This window comes from Aquila chrysaetos, chromosome 5 (assembly GCF_900496995.4).
Source record: "Aquila chrysaetos chrysaetos chromosome 5, bAquChr1.4, whole genome shotgun sequence".
Classification (NCBI taxonomy): Eukaryota; Metazoa; Chordata; class Aves; order Accipitriformes; family Accipitridae; genus Aquila; species Aquila chrysaetos.
In genome coordinates, this window is record NC_044008.1 from 14,879,847 (window position 1) to 14,900,525 (window position 20,679).

The 20,679-nt window shown below is 42.0% G+C and overlaps 1 long non-coding RNA gene across 1 annotated transcript; it reads right to left on the reverse strand.

Annotated features, from left to right (window-relative positions):
* Window positions 1-10,438: 10,438 nt before the first annotated feature.
* Window positions 10,439-20,267, reverse strand: LOC115341067. Its single transcript, XR_005932313.1, has 2 exons — window positions 11,412-20,267; window positions 10,439-10,948 (listed from the first exon to the last, which is right to left on the reverse strand). It is a non-coding gene; the product is annotated as an uncharacterized LOC115341067 (long non-coding RNA).
* Between the last annotated feature and the right edge of the window lie 412 nt (window positions 20,268-20,679).

Genomic DNA, 20,679 nt, shown 5'->3' on the forward strand with positions numbered 1-20,679 from the left:
CTCATTTACTGTTGGGAGTAAAAAGCTAGAACTGGAGGTTGGAAAGTGTTTAGGAGCTCCAGCATATATCTTGGTATGACAGGAGAGTAAGGGAAAAAACAGCAAAATGGAAAGCAAGCCAATTGCAAATGACAGATTTGGAAGAGCAGAGGAGGGTGACACCTTTAGCTAACCTACAAAATCCCTGTCAATAGGTATTGTTGAGATTTAAGCTCCAAAACATCACTGGATAGTTAAGCGGGTAATGAGGATATTTGACATTTTTTAGACAGGATTGAAAAACTGCTAGAGATATAAACCACTATGCTTCAGAGCCTAGTCCCTCACTCAATGCTCAGAGGCAGAATTCAAGATTATTTCATATTTGTCCTCTAAGGAGCTTCTTAAACCTTCTTCTGAAACAGCTGGTACTGGCTCCTCTAAAAACAGGATACTCCAATCCCATGCGTTGGGTTGGATTTTAATCTCCATTTAAGATTACAAGAACTCCTGTGAATTGATTGAACAAATCCTGATCCAGTATTTAAGGTAAACAATATTCTAGATAAAAAGGCAGGAAGAACAGCCTGTTTTCTGTCAAAAAGAGTGGTGGACTACAGCATCAAGGGATATCATCCTGCTAGATACAGGTGCCAGATACAGCTGTGGAAACCTTGTGTTTTTATCTGCGCAAAACCCATTTAGCCCTAATCCATCTTTGAATGGAAAAGGTCCATTTGCTCTGCCACAGCAGCGTCAAACAGGATTCATTGACTGGTTGATTGAATTAAGCATCATGGCTTCAGATAGGTGCTTTTCTGTGTTTGGGAATCAGTTTCAAGGTCATTTAGCAACGGGCAGTGTCACATACAGAAGAGAAAGAGCTCAGTCCAATAGCAGGGAAGGCAGTATCTTTCTCTTGGCAGTAGTTTAACCAAGAAAATGTTGATACAAGGCGATGACACGCTGCTGCCCTGAATATGCAGATAAGTCTATATCATCTTTGGATACGGAAAGTGCAGTGCTGTTACCAGAACCACCTGACCTCACCATTTTAGAAATTTAGGTGAATTAAGGTCATGGAGTCATGGAGAGGAAAGGCCGGGGCAAAATATATTGACAATAAAATATGTCTAGTATATTGTGGGCAATTTCAGCTGAGTCACTTGGACAACAATGGAGTAAATCCCAGCATTGTGAAGAGCAATCCCACCTACATATTTTGGAACTATTCCAGTTTGCTTAGCACTTTCCACGAGGCATTTTACAGGGATGCCCTTGCACCATTTTGCTACATGAATCATCTGCTTGTGAGGTTTCTGTCAGTTCCCAGAGCATAAATTCTAAGTCTCAAATGTTACATTTATGCTATAGTTTGTTTCCCTGTTTTTTTCATGCAAGATTTCATAATCACGGTGGTAGTTAACACTGTAAAAAACTGCAAATCTTTAGGAGAAATTCAAGTCTTTACAACTTGCTGCATAGTCGTATTACTTCTATGGTTTATAAACTTATTTCCTCTAACTCCTAGTTCCACTGCCCAGGGAGTGAAACACTAGGGTTAATTTAAACCTTTAGCTTTACTGCATGCTAACTTGCACCATTTGAGAAGGTCTAGCTATATGTGTTGCTGGCTGATGAGTACTGCCATAATTTAGCTCCTTATTGTATATCTGACCTTATTAAACAACGTGTCTTGTTTACATTCTGTTGGAGAACAGTTCTCATGTAAAGCCCGTATAACTCAATTGTCTTTCAGATGACATTCATTTGCTCCTCAACTTGGAAACAGAACCCCCAAATAAATTAGATCTACCTGGATCCTAATGAAATTATAACAAATGTTGGCATGAAGTTTCTCTCATTTTCGTTTTAATGATAAATTTCATAGAAAAATAAGCTTTTAGGTAATTGCTTTTATCGACAGTTGACTTGTTAGAGTATGAGAAAAAGCCTAACTTTTCTTTTTTCTTTTCAGCAAACTGTTAGAAATCCGGATTTGTCTTACAGAACTTGAGGTAGTTTTATCTCACCTAGTCTTACGGTACCTGAAATGGTTTCTGTCTCCTCTCTTGTCCAGTATGACAAGAGAAAGTTAGAGCTGTTTAGTAGACTGTATTTCCATCTTTGTTGAATTTAAACGCTCCTCACAGTCCCGTTACTGAACGCACTGTTGTGACAGTGTTATTCCAATAGAAGAGGTGACATAGTACATCCACTGAGCAGCTTTGGTGGAGCTCAGACAACAAATTATTACCTACATCTAAAATTCCCCTAAGCCGCCTCAGTTTCCCTGAAGCAGAGAGACACTAAATTTTATGGTATTTCCCAGGAATCCTAACACAAGCCCCTTGGTCTTGATAGCACTGAACGCAGGTAAGGCCCAACACACAACTAGGCACTCCTCTCCCGGTCTTGCCCATGGGCCCTGCAGTTTTCAGTAATCACTCAGAGCAAACAATGTGCCAGAGGTCATCTTCATTCAGTCTCATGGGTCGTGATCTGATGGAGCTGAAGCTGGAGCAGAGCCTTCGACAGCCTACCGAGAGGCTTAGGGCGAGGACCCTATTCAGCACACCGGGCAAGCGCCCCATTTACCGCACCACCGGTGGGTGAGGTCAGTCACCTGAATGCAACCGCTTGTGGGGTCATGCTGTAAATCAGATCAGTCTTGGGCTTCTCTGGCTTTAAAGGACAACCCCACCGTGACCCCCAAGTGTTCTGGTCTTCAGTGCCATTTGTAGGGAATTGCATTCATCCAGCCACAAGAATGAAGCTCCATGGCATGGAAACGGGCAAGTAGGGACAGAGAACAAGAAAGAAGTCTGTGAGCTGGTATTGCCACCAAGGTCCCCACATCATCACATTGCAGGATGACTTCCACTCTGCCAGATAGTTCCCTAAAGCACCCAAGGCATGAGACACTCTCTGATCCACCCCTCCACAAACAGCGTGGACATCTTGCTACTTGTACTTTCCCTGTACCCAAGGCTCTGGGGCTGGAGCATCTAAAACATTCCAGTGTGGGAATGCTTCTGGGGCAAGTTCAGCTTTCCCTTTGCTCCATCTGATGATATTTTAGATTGAAAGGGTTTGCAAAAGATTTTCCTTCTAACCATATGCAACAGTCCAGGGTGAGGGAAGGGTGGAGAAAATGTAAGAAACAAACAGAACTTTTTCTCATAGGATTTCTTACTTTCATCCCACTTTAAAGTCTCCTTAATAAATAATTCTTGCATCCAAACAGTGCCAGGGTATTTCAAAAGGACAACTTGAAATTTTTCCTTATGCAATAGCAATTGAAACCCCTTTTTTGAATATACTTAATCAATGCAAGTTGATATCTTACCATATGCATAAATCAGATACTCCCCAAGGTATATGTGTCAGAGCCAGGAAGGAGGAATGTGCCTTTGCAGTCACACAACTAGCAAATCACATTGGGTTTGTGCCTCACTGAAGCTGTTGACATGTTGAAAGTATTACTGTAAGAGAGCCAGTCCTGGTAAGTAAAGCAGTACCCTAAGGATACGTGGGATCTGACCTGGTTTTTTATACCAACATAAGTGTTTGAACGAATCCAGGCAGAAGAGTTCAAAGGCTTGCTAGATTGGAGTAGTCTATCAGGTGAACATGGCTAAGACACTTCAATTTCTGCAGTCAACCCCATCCTGGAGGGAAGAGATTAATATACCACCTGGCTTCCTTGGATTTAACTAATCCCAAAAGACCTCCTTCACCTGGGTTGGTGAGGGGCTAACAAATTAAGACATAAACTTACACATCTGGCTGCACAGTGGGATGCTTTAATTACTCTGCTTCTCCACCCTCTCCTATGCAGAATGGTGTTCACAATGCCAGCGCAGGGACCCACAAACTCTATGTGTCACTGTATGTTTTATCTTGTTCAGGAGATTGAAAAGCTGACAGCAAATAAAGCAGATACTCCAGATGCTCAGCAATTTCCCCTTCCACACAGAAAGTCAGCTTCCAGGTGCTGACTTCAGACTGCTTCTCCTACATAATGCTTGCCAGCTGGGCTCCTGCTAGCAGGTACCTTTTGGGATGGGGCTTTTTTTAATTTTTTCAGTCCACTGCCATATGCAATCAGAGGACTTCTAGGAACACTAGCCATTTCAAAACAGGCTTAAAACTGGTTTATGCTGCCAGAATTGGGCAAAACGTGTTTACAGGAGTTAAGGATTTGGCCCTACTATCTACGTAACTGAGCTACTCCCTGCAATCATTGATTTCTCCAGCCAAATTACCCTTAAATAAAAAGCTGCGAAATAATGTCTATAGACAGTAAATAGACCTTAGTATCAGTGCTATTGACAAGGTTGTTGTCTTGGAAGGAAAAAAGCAGCTCATAAAACTATTCCACCAGAAATATGCATGTCTCTTCTTTTCCCAGAAGTGTGACTTTCAGTACAAACCTGTACAGTTCAGGAGATTTAGATACCTGCGGTCTCACTCATGATAGTAGCTCACGTTCCAGCTAAGCACATGGGAATCACCGGGCTGCGAGTTCTGCTGCATTCTGCTTCCTTTTTCTAATGATCCCCCCAATCTTAAAATTACAGGTCAGTTGACTGCTGCCAGATCTGTCTTGTCCTATTTCTGAAAGCCTTCATTTGTAACAAAGCACCAGTGAATAGCAACCGCTGCCTCCTTTCATACAGCCTCATGCATTTCATTCCTGATAAGACAGGATGGTTACAAACTTGTGCAACTCTCAGCACTGAGAGAACAACTAACCTTTATTTACTTCATAGATCTTGACAATTACTGGTGTAGTTACACTGGAAAATTCGTCAGAGGTCTTAATTAGGCTTGCTTACAGCTGTGCATCCTCAGCCCAGTGAATGCAATCTGCCTGCAGCTGTGCCACCCCAGGCTCTGTGAACCGATGAGTTTTCATAAGCAAATTCCTAAACAAGAAACCTCCAGGTGAAGGTGCTTCCAGGAAAACAGCACTAGGGACATTCTTCTCCACTGCAGAGCTGAGTCATTTGTCCCAACATGTCAGTGGAGGAGCTGTCTGACTGCAGACTCCCTCTCATCGATGAGATATAAGGATAATCCTCCGCCTACCTGGGGTGTGAAATTTCTCTGTAGCTCTGCATGGTTCCCTGTATTTCTAACATTCCTCTTTTGTAGCCAACACCTTTCCATTCAAAGTTGCTAGATCCACCATAACAAGGCACAGAGAGAAGTGCATTGTATTGACCCGATTTTCACAGCAATTTCGGCTAAAGTGCTTTCATGTCCTGTCCTAGGGTAAGTTACTGCCGCTCTTGCCCATGATTATGATCTGTAGGGGCAGCCATTTCACCGGTGGAAGAAACTCCTCCAGCATGGTGGAAGCTGCTGTGAAACCTGACCCAACTCTGCTGTCAGCGAGTATAAAAATACAAGCCACGAGCAGAGCAGGCAAGTAACAGTAGAGAGGGGAGACCGACACAATAAAAGACAAACTTGAACAATCTTCCAAACAGGTAAGAGAGCAAATAATCTGATTCATAACAGAAGCAAAAATCTCCCTTCAGCAGTCTCCTCTGAAGAGCTATGTGCATACCAGAAGTTCCTATACCATTTCTCCCAAAGGCCTAATCCTGAAAACGCTGTGTTCCAGTTCTCTTTCCATAGGATAAGGAAAGATGTATGCAAGAAGCACATTTATATCCAAACACTTAGGAGCTTCAGAGCTATTGCCCGAATCCTTGCAGAATACGTGTTCCTTGCCTAGGTCTTACTCCAGGTACTAAGCCAGAATAACTTACTGTGGATGGAGAAGGCTAGAAAAATGAAAGCAAAGACCATTTAATGGGCATGATAATCATATCGGCTCTGTTTTACGCATTCCTCGTGTTGTGACAGCAGACTGTGTAACAGATCTCCCATACAGCTGAGAAGACGTGTATGAATGGACAGTATTCTACAACCATCCCAAACCCCATGTCTCCTTTCACTGTTTTTATAAACCCAAAGGCTCTCAGACCATGGGAAGCACAACACATCACAGGTACCTTTCATCAGTCACAGGCTGATGAAGCACAGGGCAGTGAGCGTGACAGCCACCATTCATTAAGGCTAAGTAGAAGAGGAGTTAAGTTCCTTTATGGAGCAATGTGGCTGGCACAGCAGAAGTCACTGCCCAAGTACACCAGGTGGGACATGGATTTGCAATGGCAGCAGGAACTTGGAGACAACCAGTTGAGCTACACAAGTCTTTGAGAAAAAATCAGCAGGGCAGCAGACAGAAAGTAAGCAACAATAATTTCAACAAAGAAGGAAGCTGGAGTCTTTGAAACATCAGCTTAGCTAGAAATGCCAAGGTTGGGCATAGTCACTGAGAAAACTACTCATTTTTTGTGTTCCTGCAACGATCAGAGATGCAGCGCTGCGCTAAAGATGTATGAATTTATCAATGGGTTTATCTCCCTCCTAGAAGAACCCAGCTAACTGTTCAAGCCAGGAGGAAGCACCGTGTGAACACAAGTCACACACACCAAAACACTGCAAATGCTAGCACAGAGAAAAATCCTTCTCTGATGTATTACTGGACCTCAAAATGATAGCACAATCTCTCTGACAGATACTAAATGGCCTGTAAAATCAAGACTAGGTATTTTCCTAAAATACTGAGTACAGTTGAAAGGGAAATTACTGACTTAATGAAGAAGTTAGTGGAGAAGGTTCTACAGACTGTATTATTTGGGAAGTGAGAATAAAATCATACTCACACCTCCTCATCTTAATATTTACGATCAAAGTAGGCATCTTGTCAAAACAAATATTTTGTTTACTCCTTTAGGGTTTTTTAGAGAATATATGCATAAAAGCCAGTTGATCTACATTGTGCCTAAGGGGCTGTTTTGCAAAGGACATGAATGGGAGGAGACGCATCCTCTCCTAAGCATGGCACGGGGGAACAGTGCTTAAAAGCAAAGGAGATACTTAGCCTGATACAGTTATTGGGAGTATGTGCCTCATTTGGAAATTCAGTAAGTAATGATTAAATCATTAGGTAATAGTTCACACTTCATACCAAGTTATTAACACAGGTTTTATTCTTTTTTTTTTTTTTCTTTTACCCCATATCCATTATCTTGCTTGTGCCTGCTTGGGGATGGTTTTCTGTTGGGCTAATTGCCTCAGACTGTGATATTCTCATTACCTCACCAGTGTTGCATTCATATTGATTAGAACATAGCTTTGTATCATGCTTTAAAACAGAAGTGATGCTGGAAGGGGTGCCCACACCTATTCCATCCATCCCCAGCCACATGTACTTACTTGCTTCTGTCAGCTCTGGTGTTTATATGACCACAGATCTGGCTGTAAAATAGCACAACCCTGCAAATAAAAGGTTCCTTTTCAACCAGAACACAGTAAGAGCCACATGAACACTAGAGTCAGTGCAATGAAGAAGGTCATGTAGGTCAGCATGGTGGGAAATGATGGGCAGTAAATGTGGAAACATTAGATGCTGTAGACAGACTGCACATATAAAAAGCAATATCCAGGAGAGGAAATGGTGCGTTGAGATCAGCTTTCCAGAGACTGTGTGGCAGCCACCCTAACTGTTGAATATACAAAAGACATCCTTTTGCACAGGTAGTTTATTTCTGAGATTTCATATAATCAGTTAACATCGTCCACATTCCCTGCATCAAGACAAACTCAGCAAGACATTTTGTTGTTTCATCTTTTAATTTTCTTTTCTCTAGGCACTAGAAAATAGATGATCAGTTTGCAGTGTCAAAAGTCAGATTTCTTTTTATTGCGAATATACAAGAGATTACTTGCAGAGTAGGATGAGAGACTGTCTTACTCATCACAGCTCTGCTCCTGCAACACTTGGAATTAGTCCTGGACTTCTGTGTGTATGTGTATGGCTTGCATGTATTGCCTGGTTGGGCTCTAGGAGCTCTAATTTGTTCATGAATCTTTAATGAATAGTCCAACTTGCCAGGATACTTTCACAGTAGCAGGCCAAATTCCATGTTTTTATTTCATTCTAGTGTAAAAATTTTTGGAGTCACCAGAGGGCACCATTATAGATAGCTTTCCAAGCTTCATTAAACTGATGCTGTAATAAAGTAGATTTTGGGAAAGGTGCCTGTTAATAGTTACGGGAGTCCTTACAGGGCCTGTGGCGTTCACAGGACAAGGGAGTATTTCTGATTGCCCTTTCCTTAGACTCAGCACGGTACCACACATACTCTGCATTGCAGCAAATGCTACAAAGAAAAATTCCATTGAAAATAGTTTAACTTAATTATAAGCAGATCTGAATCAGAGAATTAGCAATTGAGTAATTAAAAATGTGCGTTTCATCTTCAGCCATCTCCTCCTTTCCCCACCTCCCAGTTCACGTATCTTCTTCTTTTAGCCATATTTATTGTGATGAATCTAGGACATTATGACAAACTAAAAGAAATCACAAATCTCTCTTGATGCCATATTCCATTTGACTTTTAAAGATTTTATTTCCAGTAAACACTTATGTTTTTCTTCTTGAATATGGCTTTGCCTCACTATGTGTTTCATCAGCAAAGAAAAATAATTTACCTTCCTTTACCCAAAGGGATTTAAAAATGAGGAGTCAGTCTCATATCGGTAGCATACAGCCTCCTAGCTCTCCTTGCCAGCAGGGAGTCTATTCAGCTAATTCCCACACCTCTTCATGAGCTGTTGCTGCCAGACCTGCAGCTATGTTAAGAATAAAGCAGTTCCTTTCCAAACACGTTTTCAAGGACTTGTATATATTTTACAGTATCAGACTTTGCATAATGACATCCTTTCCACTGATTATTGATAGATTCATTTGAACTCTATTCATGCTTGTCTGGAAAAATAATCTTGCACACCAAGAGCAGAACATGGCAATAGTCAGAGCTCAGAGCTGGCCCCTAGACACGCCTAGGAAAGTATTTCATATGGATTTAAACAATTCATTTTTTTTAAAGGCAGGAGTTAACTGCTGCAATGCTGAGTAAGGACAGATGCACAAGCTAGTAACCACAAGCCAGCAGCTCTGCAGGGAGTATCTGTGTACACACTCTTACCTGTCCCCTCTCTTCTTCCTGTAAATGCAAGACATTACTTTTTAGTTATGTCATGCTTACTATTGGGTGTTATAAGGAAAACCATGCACACACACTTATTGTGAAACAGCAGATGAACGGATGCGAAGCATCAGTTTGGATTCAGCCTTTTGCAAAGTATGTGTTGCCCTTGTACCTCAGCAACGTCAGTTCTTACACACGCTCAGTGCGCACATTTCAACCCACAGACCTAACAGGCCCATGCTAATAGGTGCATTTCTTTGTTTTATCAAAACATTACTATATAACAGCTGGTCTTCTGGAAATTGTTACTGCATTATTCATTGAGCAGTAGTTCAGATGCTTAGTAAAACTAAGAGCATAATTTACTCCCAAGTTACTGGATTTGTCTGAGGATTTCTTTCCCATTCTCGTATTTTGCTTTCTTTCATTGGATAGTTTAAGAGTAAATCTGCAAATGATCTTATACCAGCAGCTGCATCAGACCTGGCACTGTCAGGTTTTCAAACACTGAGGTTAAGCTGTGTAGCCACAAGGAGCCTTTTGTTGATATTTTAAAGTAGGTAGGTTTAATGAAAGAACAACGACGACCACACACTTTGCTCAAGTTATTAATGACAACATTCTGTGCTTGGGAATGGCTGATTTTGCTAAGGAGATTTGTCTCTGAATTCATTTACATTAGCTATTTCAGCTATGCAAACCACACAAGTTGTGCCGCCTTTCGAAGAGCTTCACCCAGTACTTTGCTAAAGACCAACTACTCAGGAAAACCTTCTTTCTTCATCTCTGCCTGGAGCCTTTCCCCATCCTCTTTGCGAAAGGAAAGAGGCACATAGACTTCACTGGGCAAAGGAAAGGCACTTTTCACACAACCCTCTAGTACTCTGCAGATTCCCAAATGCCTGTCTGGATTATTTTTCCAAATAGCATCGGGTACGGTCATAAGATGGTCTCTCATGCTGAGCAAAGTAGCTAACAACTCGTGATAGATGGCTGCCAGAAAAATTCCAAGGGTTGGACCTGCTCTGCTGGAAACTAACCTTGCATCCGATCCCCCAAAACTGCTCCTGCTCAAGTGTGGGAAGTTTTCAGCCAATCCCCTGAAAAATTCTACTTGTGGACTAAAGGAATTTCTAGTCTCTACTGGGTCAAATTCAAGTACCCTGTCAGGTACAGGCATATAACTCTTAGTAACTTCAAAATATGTACAAAACCCTGATTTGATCCTTTTTTGTTGTACCCACTGTGTTGCTATGATGAGGGTAACTCCTATTAGATTTAACTTACAGAGCAATATTAATTCTGTGGACTTCCACAGCCATTTTTTCACTTTAGAAAACTTCACAGACATTACTTGCCCACTAAAGAAACACACCACACTGTGATATTTTTTGTGACATTCTACAAAGAACGTAGAAAAGTACTACAAAACACAGTCACATTGCCAAAGTCATACCATTATCAGCAGAGGCATATTTCTGTACAAAGCTTCACCTCTGAGCAAGGAGTAGAAACTATAATAAGGAATAGAACTATTAAACAGATAAACGTGATATACTTTGGAAGAACCCAGGTGTTTTGTTTTGTTTTTTTTTAATGGAAATCTGCATCAAGCACTATCAGACTTCTTGGAAGCGCTCAGCAGCCATAAGGATGAGGATGGTTTGGTTGGTATAAGTGCATTTGAGTTTCAAGAAAGCTTTCAACCATGTTCCTCAAAAAGGCTGTTAAGAAAACCAAGCAGCCGTGGCTTAAGAGGGAAGATCCATCCAGGGGTAAATGATGGTTAAAAGATGGGAAACAGAAGACAAGATGGTCAGTGCTCACAGTGGACAAAGTTCATCAGTGCAGTTCCCCAGAGATCTGTGATGGTGCTGTCTGGTTCAGCATACCTGGAAAAGTGGGGGAACAAGAATATGACAGAGTTTACTGATGATTTAAGTTATTGAGGGTGGTGAGAATGAGAGGTGACAGACTGCACAAAGAATAAGTCAGTGAGTAATAAAATGGCATATAGAATTCAATATAGATAAATGTAAAATGATGCACAGGCAGAAAAAACAATTCCAACTTCACATATATGTGCTCATATACGTGGTCAGAGCTGACCATTAGCGCTCAGAAGTGAGATACTGGGGTATGGTGGAAGTTCCATATGGTATCAGCTCAGTGCTCAACAGAGATCCCAACAAGGATGCTGTGAACACTGAAGTTTAATATTAGCTCAGTGGAAGACTGGACAATCTTGGAAATGAATGCTGTCAAGGTTCACTAAATTCACAAACCCCCATATTCAGCTCAGGATGTGAAGATGGTTAGAGGCTCGGAGAGCAGTAGAGGAAAAAGCATTTATACCTGCTCTGTTCTTAAGGCTTTTATCAAGGCATCCACTCATGGTGTCTACTGGAGACAGGATCGGTATCGGCTAGCTGGATCTCAGCCAGGCCCAGCATGACTATTCTTCTTTTATACTCTAGTTACTGCTCTATGAAACAATCATAATCCTCAGGAGCTTTCAGGCCGAGAGGTACATTGGTAGAAACTGCTATTTTGCTAGAAATGCCATCACAGAATGGCAGGTAGCCCAGTCCAAAACTGCTCTGGGTCAATAAGCCTGAAATAAGCAACACCTTTAATCCCCAAAGAGCGAGAAGACAGAAAAATGCTGGCATGGGGAAGAGCTCACTGCACATGTTATGCTCTGTCATGTCTGCATCTTAAAGGTATCAGTAAGTTTGGGACTTTGCAACTGGCCAGAAAATAATATATCTGTGTCCTTTGAACAACTGAGTTCCACATATAAAAAAAAAAACAGTGAAATTTATTTCTTTAGGCAGCAAGCCACCGAGGGCCTGTGTTTTCAGAGGCATCATAGCTATTTAGTTAACTTTGTAAATTAATTTACTTCTTTTACTCTGGACTTTGCACTTTTACTTATAGTCTGGTATCTGGAGAAGTGAGGTATTTGCAGTGAGCAATCTGAAAAAGTATTTATTAACTAGAGTTAATAAAACTAATCCTAGAGTTTGACTTCCAGGGAGATGCAGCACATTTTCCTGATATTATGCAATGCAAGGAGGTGAATGATTATAAACATACAGCATAGTCTAAACCCCCAAAATCTGAACTTGCATCATATTATTAACAGTCAGTGAAGTTTGAAATTCAACTTAAAATCTGGCCCATAAGAGAATTTTAATACTTAGTGAACATTGCTACTTTTGAATGAACCTAAAAATCTTATTTTTGTCTCTTGGAAGATGCAAGTCACTTTTTTCTGTTCAAAGCTTCATTTTGAATGGTTACATTATATAGCTGGAGTGAAGTTTGTGGACCCATCAATAAGTAACTCCTACACACCAGTCCCACACTGGATCACGATGTAGGTGCCCAAGCACACACCCATCTCCCCACAAACTACAGAGGCTGAAGCTCCGCTCAGCCTCTGCTCCTAGGAAGTTGCTCGCCTTGCGATGTTGCCAGAGAAACAGCACAAGAGGGCGCCTGATGCCTCCAATATCTGAAGTCTAACTTTCACATACCATCTTTTCTGCAGTAATATGTCATACTTCCAATGTCAAATTCAGATCAAAAACTGATTACAGCGAGGTGGGATGGGAAAAGGCACGATGAAGCCCTGAGCAACACCTTAGCTGCACATGGTTTAGCCCCAGTTTTGCTAACCTACTGAGAGCATTTGAGAATATTTTCATCATCTATTAAATAGACTGGATTATCTGTTAACATTTCTGTGCTTTCTAAATAAAAGCCTGTATTAATTTTTTTTTTTGGGGGGGGGGGGGGGAACCACTGCCATATGTGAGATTTAAATGGTAGGAAGCAGGAGAAACATCTCTAGAAAACAGTAAGACAAAAGCCAAAGACGTTAAATAATTTTATGTAAAATTTAGCCTGGCAACCACTCCAACCATGGACTTTGGCAGATTGCTTGTTGCTTATAACAGAAGCCACTTCCTCTGGAGCAACAGGCATATCAACACTATTGTCTGCTTCCTGGGGACGGGCTTGGGGTGTTTCAGTCCTCCGGGTGGGAGCTCCAAGCTGCACAGTATTGCTTATGTGGAGCCGAGTGATTGAAAAAACACAAAGCCGCAAACCCCCACCGGTGGCCCCATGGGGAATTCTCCCATGCATATCTCGTTAGGAAATGAATCGGGGTATTTTTCTCCCTGCCCTGGCTCCGGGCACTCTGACAGCTCCATTCAGCAGAGGGGAGGAAGGCTCTGCCCAGGGCTCCTCTACAGCTGCGGATGACTCATGCTAGAAGAGCCCCTTTCAGGCAGATTTAAGGGGACAAAGTCTTCCAGAAGTTTTTTCAAAGTTCGTTTTAACACGCTGATTTCTATCACTTTAAAGCTTTCTGCATAATTGCTGCTTGCACAGCAGAGCCTGGCCTGGTGCACACAGAGCAACCTGACAAGGCAGAAAGAGCAGCAGGCCCAGGCTGCTCCCCACAGGTGCTGGGGCTGCCTGCTCCCTCCTGGCAGCCATGCTCCTCCCTCTCCTGCAGCAACATCCCCAAGGAAAAAATGCTCTGTCCTTGCTGCCTTCTTGGGACACGCAGGAGAACCAGAGAAAAAAAACCCTGCTGCTCTCCTGGGCCATGAAAGGAGCACTGGGCAGATGGGACTTCCGCAGTACCTTACTCCCATGACCAGCCCTGCCTGGCCAGAGGAGCAGGGACATGTTTGAAGCTCCTGCTCCCACTTTTCATTGCTCTGTTTGCTTTAGTGGTAAGTGGCTTCCCTACCCTTTCCTTCCCTTCTACAGCTCCGTACGGGGCTATGGGGGCACCGATAGAGTTATGAGGCTCCAGTTGCTCACCCACACTAGGTGCAGACAGTCCTGTAAGTAGCTTCCTACAGAAGATGGCGTGAGGAAGGTACTTATCCCCCTGCCTGTTCCGCTCTGCTCCTCACTTCCATACAGGGGAGGCTCAAAAAACGGACCCTCCGTTTGGATTTCAGCCATCAGAGCAGAAGCAAAGTCTTCTTATACAAGAGTGAGAAAGCCTTTCTTGCAGAGGTTTGGGCAGAGCACACCATCACGCTCCCCCACAGTGGTGTGCAAGAATGACATCATTATGCTAATATATGGGACAGGAAGTGCAACCAAGCGTAGAAACCACTGAAAGTGAGTATCTATGAAGTGCTGCCAAGAACACTAACGACAGCACTAAATAGAAAATGAGAAAAGAAGTTTGGTTCATATAACTTCTTCCAGTTTTAGTAATCTCTAGTGTCACTTCTAACAGTAGGTAGTAAAAAACAGGTCCTCAGACAGACACTGCTCAGGGCCTTTAAACTTTACAAGGAAAAATGAAGATCCCCCCCCCCCCCCCCCCCCCCAGGCGATGATGACCTTCCAATGTCTTACCTCAGTCTACAAATTGACTTCAGTACTTTGACACTCATCTGATGATCTAGATAAACTGGCTGGGATTTGTAACCCCCCCCCCCTTTTTTTTTTTTTTTTTTTGAGTTATACTAGTTCATTACCTATGATCTTAGTTAGCCACTCTTGCATTTGTCTTTTTACTATGTGGATTCCTTTATTTTCCAGAAAATTGCACTGAGGTCTTTAGTCTCCTTCAGCATGGCTCACCTGCCTAATCGCAGCTGCCCAAGTCTGAGCCTAGACTTCTTTATAGTCACCCAAGAGTCACCTATTTCATCTCGTATTAATGTAAACATACAGAGTCATCTGAACCATACTTTATCTGTAAGACTTCTCTGCATCAATCCTAGAAATTTCTAGAAAGATCCTAGAAGCTCATAGTCAGCCAAGTTTGTGTCCCCTACCTGCCTTTGCATCAAGCAGCTGACAAACAGAGCAGCAGCGCCCAGGAAAGGGGTGGCACTCGGCTGTGGGGAAGTGATGCCTTCAACAACCACAGCTTTCCAGAAAGTTATAGATGAGCATATAACTTACAGATATGACTTCATGAAACAATAATGCCAATCTGATCGCTGACTGCTGCCAAACAGGAGGTTCTCCCTCCTGCTTCCCTTGCACTGGCACTCATTTGACCCCACAACAAGCCATTCACAGAGCTACATAGGCATCAATCAACCACTGCGAGAAAAGCAAGGTTTTTTTCTCCTGACCCAGCTCACTGCAAGTTCACCTGCCTGCCAGTGCAGGTACACAGGTGGACTGGGGAGGGAAGAAAACTCACACAGACTGGGATACGCGACCTGCTTGGTTGAATTGCTGAATGAGGCACTACATTACTGAATGGGTTGAAGTGAATTGGTAAAGACCCCTGTATGGACCTCTGGAGTTTACAACTCCACATTACTGAGCAATTACATTGATTTAATTTAGTCTGCCCTGATTTGCAGGTTTCAGTTTTAATACTGCAGCACTGATGATGGGGCAGCTCATGGCAGCCAGAGCTGATGCTTCAGCTCTTTGCAGCATCTGAGAAGTCCTTCATTGAGCACACCTCCAGTTTTCCAAGGTTTCTAAAAGCTGTTTCCCATACAAATCATGTTAATTTAAATCATTCCTAATTGCAGGATTTTTGGAGCTGAGGTCATGGACCTATGGCTCTGCTGCTTTGATTTATGATACAGAATCTGTACAGCATAATACAAAATATTGCAGCCTTAGCAACATATCATTCCCCTCAAAACCTTGTTCATAAACTGCCATTTTCTACAACATAAATGACCCCCCACAAATTATTAAATGAAATACAAGCAGGTGTTGCTGTTATTCACAAGACATTTTCAGTTCCCTGCTGTTATATCTATATAATCTACCTAATGTTTGGAAAATACAGTAATTAAATGTGTTGTTACTTCCCCTCATGATTCAGCATCAGATCCTATAAACCTGGAGGTATTAAAAATATAATTAATCTCCTTAAACTTTGGAAAATTTAATAATCCTGTTTTTAACTCTCATACAGTTGAGACATGATGAAAATATCACTGTTTTATGTAGCAAATATGACAGATTAATTCAGCCCAGCTTTTAAATGGGCTTCTGTACAAAATACACCCAGAAATCAGAGACCTTCCAAAAAAATCCCAATCTTAAATAGGATTAAGCAGTCTTAGAATATAACCACCGGCCTTATCAGCAGACTGCCATGAAATTAAAGCATCCTGCTTTCTCTCATTTATACCCCCCTATAGACCAGGGCAGAGAATCAGACCCTCTAGAAATGAAAGCTGCATACAGCTGTGACAATGACATTACTCCTGAGTGCAGTCACTTGTAGTAGGAGCTACAGGCCCTGAATTTACCTCCCTTAATTTTGTAAATGCACTCCCCATTGTAAATGCTTTGGAAAGAAACCAACCAACAAGAGAAAGAGAATAGCGACTGCTGATTTAGAACCCACAGCAAACAATTCTTTGCTTTGGCTAGGATAGGGGGTACACAAATGAATGAATTCACTGCTTTTGATAGCAGCAGGAACTGGGTTGGCTCCCCTGTTCCTGGGGCTGATCCCTCTACTTCTTTGTACCAGGTGCAGAAAGAAAAAAGGAGAGTTTTGGCCTACGTTTCTTCAGATAACTGAAAATTCTCTGTGCTGCTATTTGTTCAAAGCTTCACACCAAGACCAATTACGACAAGTTTAACAGTTTCTGTTCAGAGTCACCTCTAAAGAAAGGTAATGGCAGTAAGTGTAAGGCTGTGCTATCTCAAAGGCACTGGGGAGTCTTCCAGCCCATACGGATCTCTATCACACTCCTCCCTAATGCCCAGTAACACATCAATGATGTGACCAACACCAGTCATTCTGGAACACAGTCACATGAATTTATGAATTCCTGTTGTTTTAAGGAGAATATTTACAACTGTAGCTTTCCCTGGGTACAAAAGCCTCCATGCCACAGCATTACCTCTAGGAATGTGAGTCAAGGCCATCAGCATCTGAAGCCTCACTACCATGAAGCCTCACTACCAGCATAAGGGGACCACTACTGACTGAACCATTCCCCTGGTGACTAGCATCCACTGGAAAGGTAGGACAAAAGCCATCTGAGTAGTTTTTTCAAAAAATATGAAAAAGAGACACAGTGAAAGGAACACGAGTCTGAAGGCTTTGTGCCCTGATATCCCACGCAGCGTAATCCTGCAGAGCAGCAATGACAACCCGAATTACTGAGGCCAGGACTGGACACAGGGAGCAAGTCCAAAAACACTCATCGATAATGTAATTTAGTCTCAACGAAGAACTCGAAAGTAGTCAAGCTGCAGACTGAGCCCGTCCCAGGTTGCGTACTTTCAACGGAAGGGGCTGGACGGGACCACACAATCACAGAAACACACTATTATCCACCAATATAACTGTGCACTTGTAGAAGCATGAAGGCTTTCAGCTTTAAGCAGCTACTTACCCGTGAACGCAACTCACGAAAGCACTGGGACGCTTCAGCAATACTGTACAGTTAATGAAGGATACAACTGTACATTCACTGCAGATTTTTGGCAGCTATAGCCACATCATGGGACTGTTCATTTATTGCTACATACAGACATTGAAGAGACACAGAAAAGATTATTTTCCCTTAACTTTTAATTGGGTGTGTCCTTCCAAAGGCACTGCAAAGGGGACTCTATTGTGCTAGCCAGCCCAGGAGGAGACTATCCCCAAAACATGGGGATGGCCTAGGTGCTCTCACACCCTTGGGGTCACCAAGAGAAGTCGTTGTCCCTGGCTAGGGAACAAGGCTGCAGTGCCAGGCTAAAGCACACAGGAGCTCTGCATGGAAAAGCAAATCTCATCCTGAGGGAACTTTTGTTTACTTGACTGCCTTCCCTATAATCCCATTTTATGGGCCACATGTTTTGGGAATGCTGCAGAGTCAGGAGACTGGCAGAGACTAAAGGGAGGCGATTCCTTTCAGAGGACTGCAGAAAAGCAGGATACAGCCTCAAACACTCTCATGGCAGCCTTCTGCTTCGCTACATCTGTATTATCATAACAAATGTTTTGGTCTTAGACAGGTACTGAACTCCAGCAAGAAATGTAAGTTGTTGCTTTTTTGCAGTAAGAAAACTGTAATACGAGGGTTTTAAAATTCACATTGAAACACTTTTCCTGTTTGAAACTGGAACATGAAAAATAGCACCTCAGCTTTTTAAAAAATAAGCTCCAAGATGATAACGTAGGTGAAACATTAAAAAAAAGGAAAGGAAGTGTGAACAAGTTTTACTATTTTTTGGCTTGATAGCTCCCTTCTTCATGGATAGGTCCATTTACTTGCAGATGGAATACCACACAAGTCAGCAATAAGCATGGGTAGAGATTCAGAAACGCTAACCATCCTGTCTCTTTGGTAGGGTATTAGACCCAGATACCCCATTCTCTCTTTTTGCAGTAAGGACTGAGCAGGGGTGAAGCAATGTCAAGGAAAATTCACCATGCCTGAAGCAAACCACATACCCTGTAACATTTTTTCCCCCTTAAAGACAGTAAATACTGGCATGGCTGCATACAAACAACTTTCAGGCTTAAAGTATGTCAATTATCAATTGATTCACATAACTAATAAAACACTCCCAACTACTTTTACCAACACAAAACCTTTGTTCTTTAGCCAGGGAGCCTAATGTTTTAACACCCCCCCCCCCACCCCATTTCAGTAAGAGCAGAGTGGTCAGTACCTGGCAGGACCAAGCACTCGTTAAGCTGCTGTGGTTCTTTCGCATTACTATTTTCCATATAGTACTTTGAAAAAGAAGGCAGGCAGAAAATACAGTGACTTATAATCCTGAAGAACAATGGGCATTTCTGTGAGCTGGTTTTCTACACAGGATGTGGGGTGGGCCTTTTTGAGCTTGTGTAATCTGTCTGGAAGTCCAAAAACCACTCTCTGAAAACATGCTTTTCCTTTAACAAATAGCCCCCCCCACACAGTCTAACATTAGTTTACATGGCTGTCATTGACCCTTAAGGAAAATTTTCATTAAGAAAATGCTTGAAAAAAATCTTACTATCTCAAATAAGGTACATTGACCTTATCTAATTAAAATATATAGCCTTTTTTATCCCAGCAAGAACTATATTTAGGGATGGAAGCTTCACTTACATAAAATGGATTGAGGAGTTGCATCTCTGGTAGTGCTTTAGGTGCTAGTTCATGTCCTAGGATCACCAGAGCCCAGAGACAAAAACGCAAAGGCACTGGAAACATTTTCATGGAATGCACTGGGAAGGACTTACAAAGTGAAACACATTCAGATTATCCTATGAAGTAGGCTTTTCTAGATGCTCTGATTTTAAGACACTAGATTTAACAAATTCAGGCAGCCCTTTGAAGTCCCTTATTCCACACATTCCACTAAGATCAACTTTTTCCCCCTTCCTCCAAGCAGGACCAGAAGATAGTCCACCACAAGAAACTGTTTGCTGCATAAGGACTGGACCAAGTATAGCAGAAGTTAAAACACGGGAGAGAAATGGCTTCCTCCAGAGCTCTCCTCTGGCACTGCAGGGTAAAAAGACAGCAGATTTGAAGTAGCATATGAAAAAAGTGCATACAGGAGCAATGCACTGTTTCACACTATTCCACATTCAGAAGGCTTAAGCAAGGGATTTTGTATTTATTTCGAAAGCATTCCCATTTATCTAATAGATTGCCTGAAAAAAGGAGGAACTTCCAGGACAGAAATATTTCCATCACAAACACCTGTGCTGTAGAGACAGCACAATAAAGGCACTAGAGTCTTTAAATCGGGCCTTGAACTTATGTCTCGGAGGAATATGCTTCCCAGTAAACAGCAGGCTAATATTTCTAAGCACTGGAAGGCATGTCACCACATCACAGAAGTGCAAGACTTAATTGAAGTCATCACCAAGAAAAGGAACAAGTACTGGTTATGTTCTTCCTTTTAAAGATTTAGTTTGAGTTATCTGCCTGAAAATTTGACTACCCCCCTTTCCTGTTTGCCTCTTGAAGCTTAAGACCTGGTTTATCAAGAACAATTACTGAAGAAGTAGACTTCATATGAATTCTCTTAAAGTTTGTGTTCACAGTAAAAACACAAATCTTGTATTTGACACTAAAACTCAGCACTGTAACAAACCGTTAGGAATACTTCTCTTCTAGGAAGCAAATTGCTGTATGAAGCAGGTATGTATTTCAAAATACTCTGTATCAATTTATTACTGTATCTACTGGGGTTACATATTTTTAATTCCTAGTGAAATTAGATAGTGATTTGAAGCTTTATCATATTTCCAGTGTTCACAGGTTTCCAAGTTAATCTTTTTGAAGCTACAGCTTTTTCTTCTGCAAGCAGCTTTTCTTTCTTTCTGTGGGAAATCTGAAAGAATGGAAGTTAAGATTGAGCAACTGGGGAAAAAACCCCAATACTCCAGCATACTGCAATTTATTTTTGCACACTATCAGGTTTCAAATGGCTATAAAACATCAAGAAATCTTTCCCCCACTTTCATGTTAATTGAGGTTAGCATATGATATTAATTTAGGCAAATTATGAAGGGATAAATCCTCAGCAACACAGCAGTTCCTACCACACCCTATGATATTTTGACAATTACCACACAATTTGAGTCAGAAACTATTACATTCTGCACAGAACTGTTTGGCTTCTGTCTTCATCTCCAGCAAGTTCC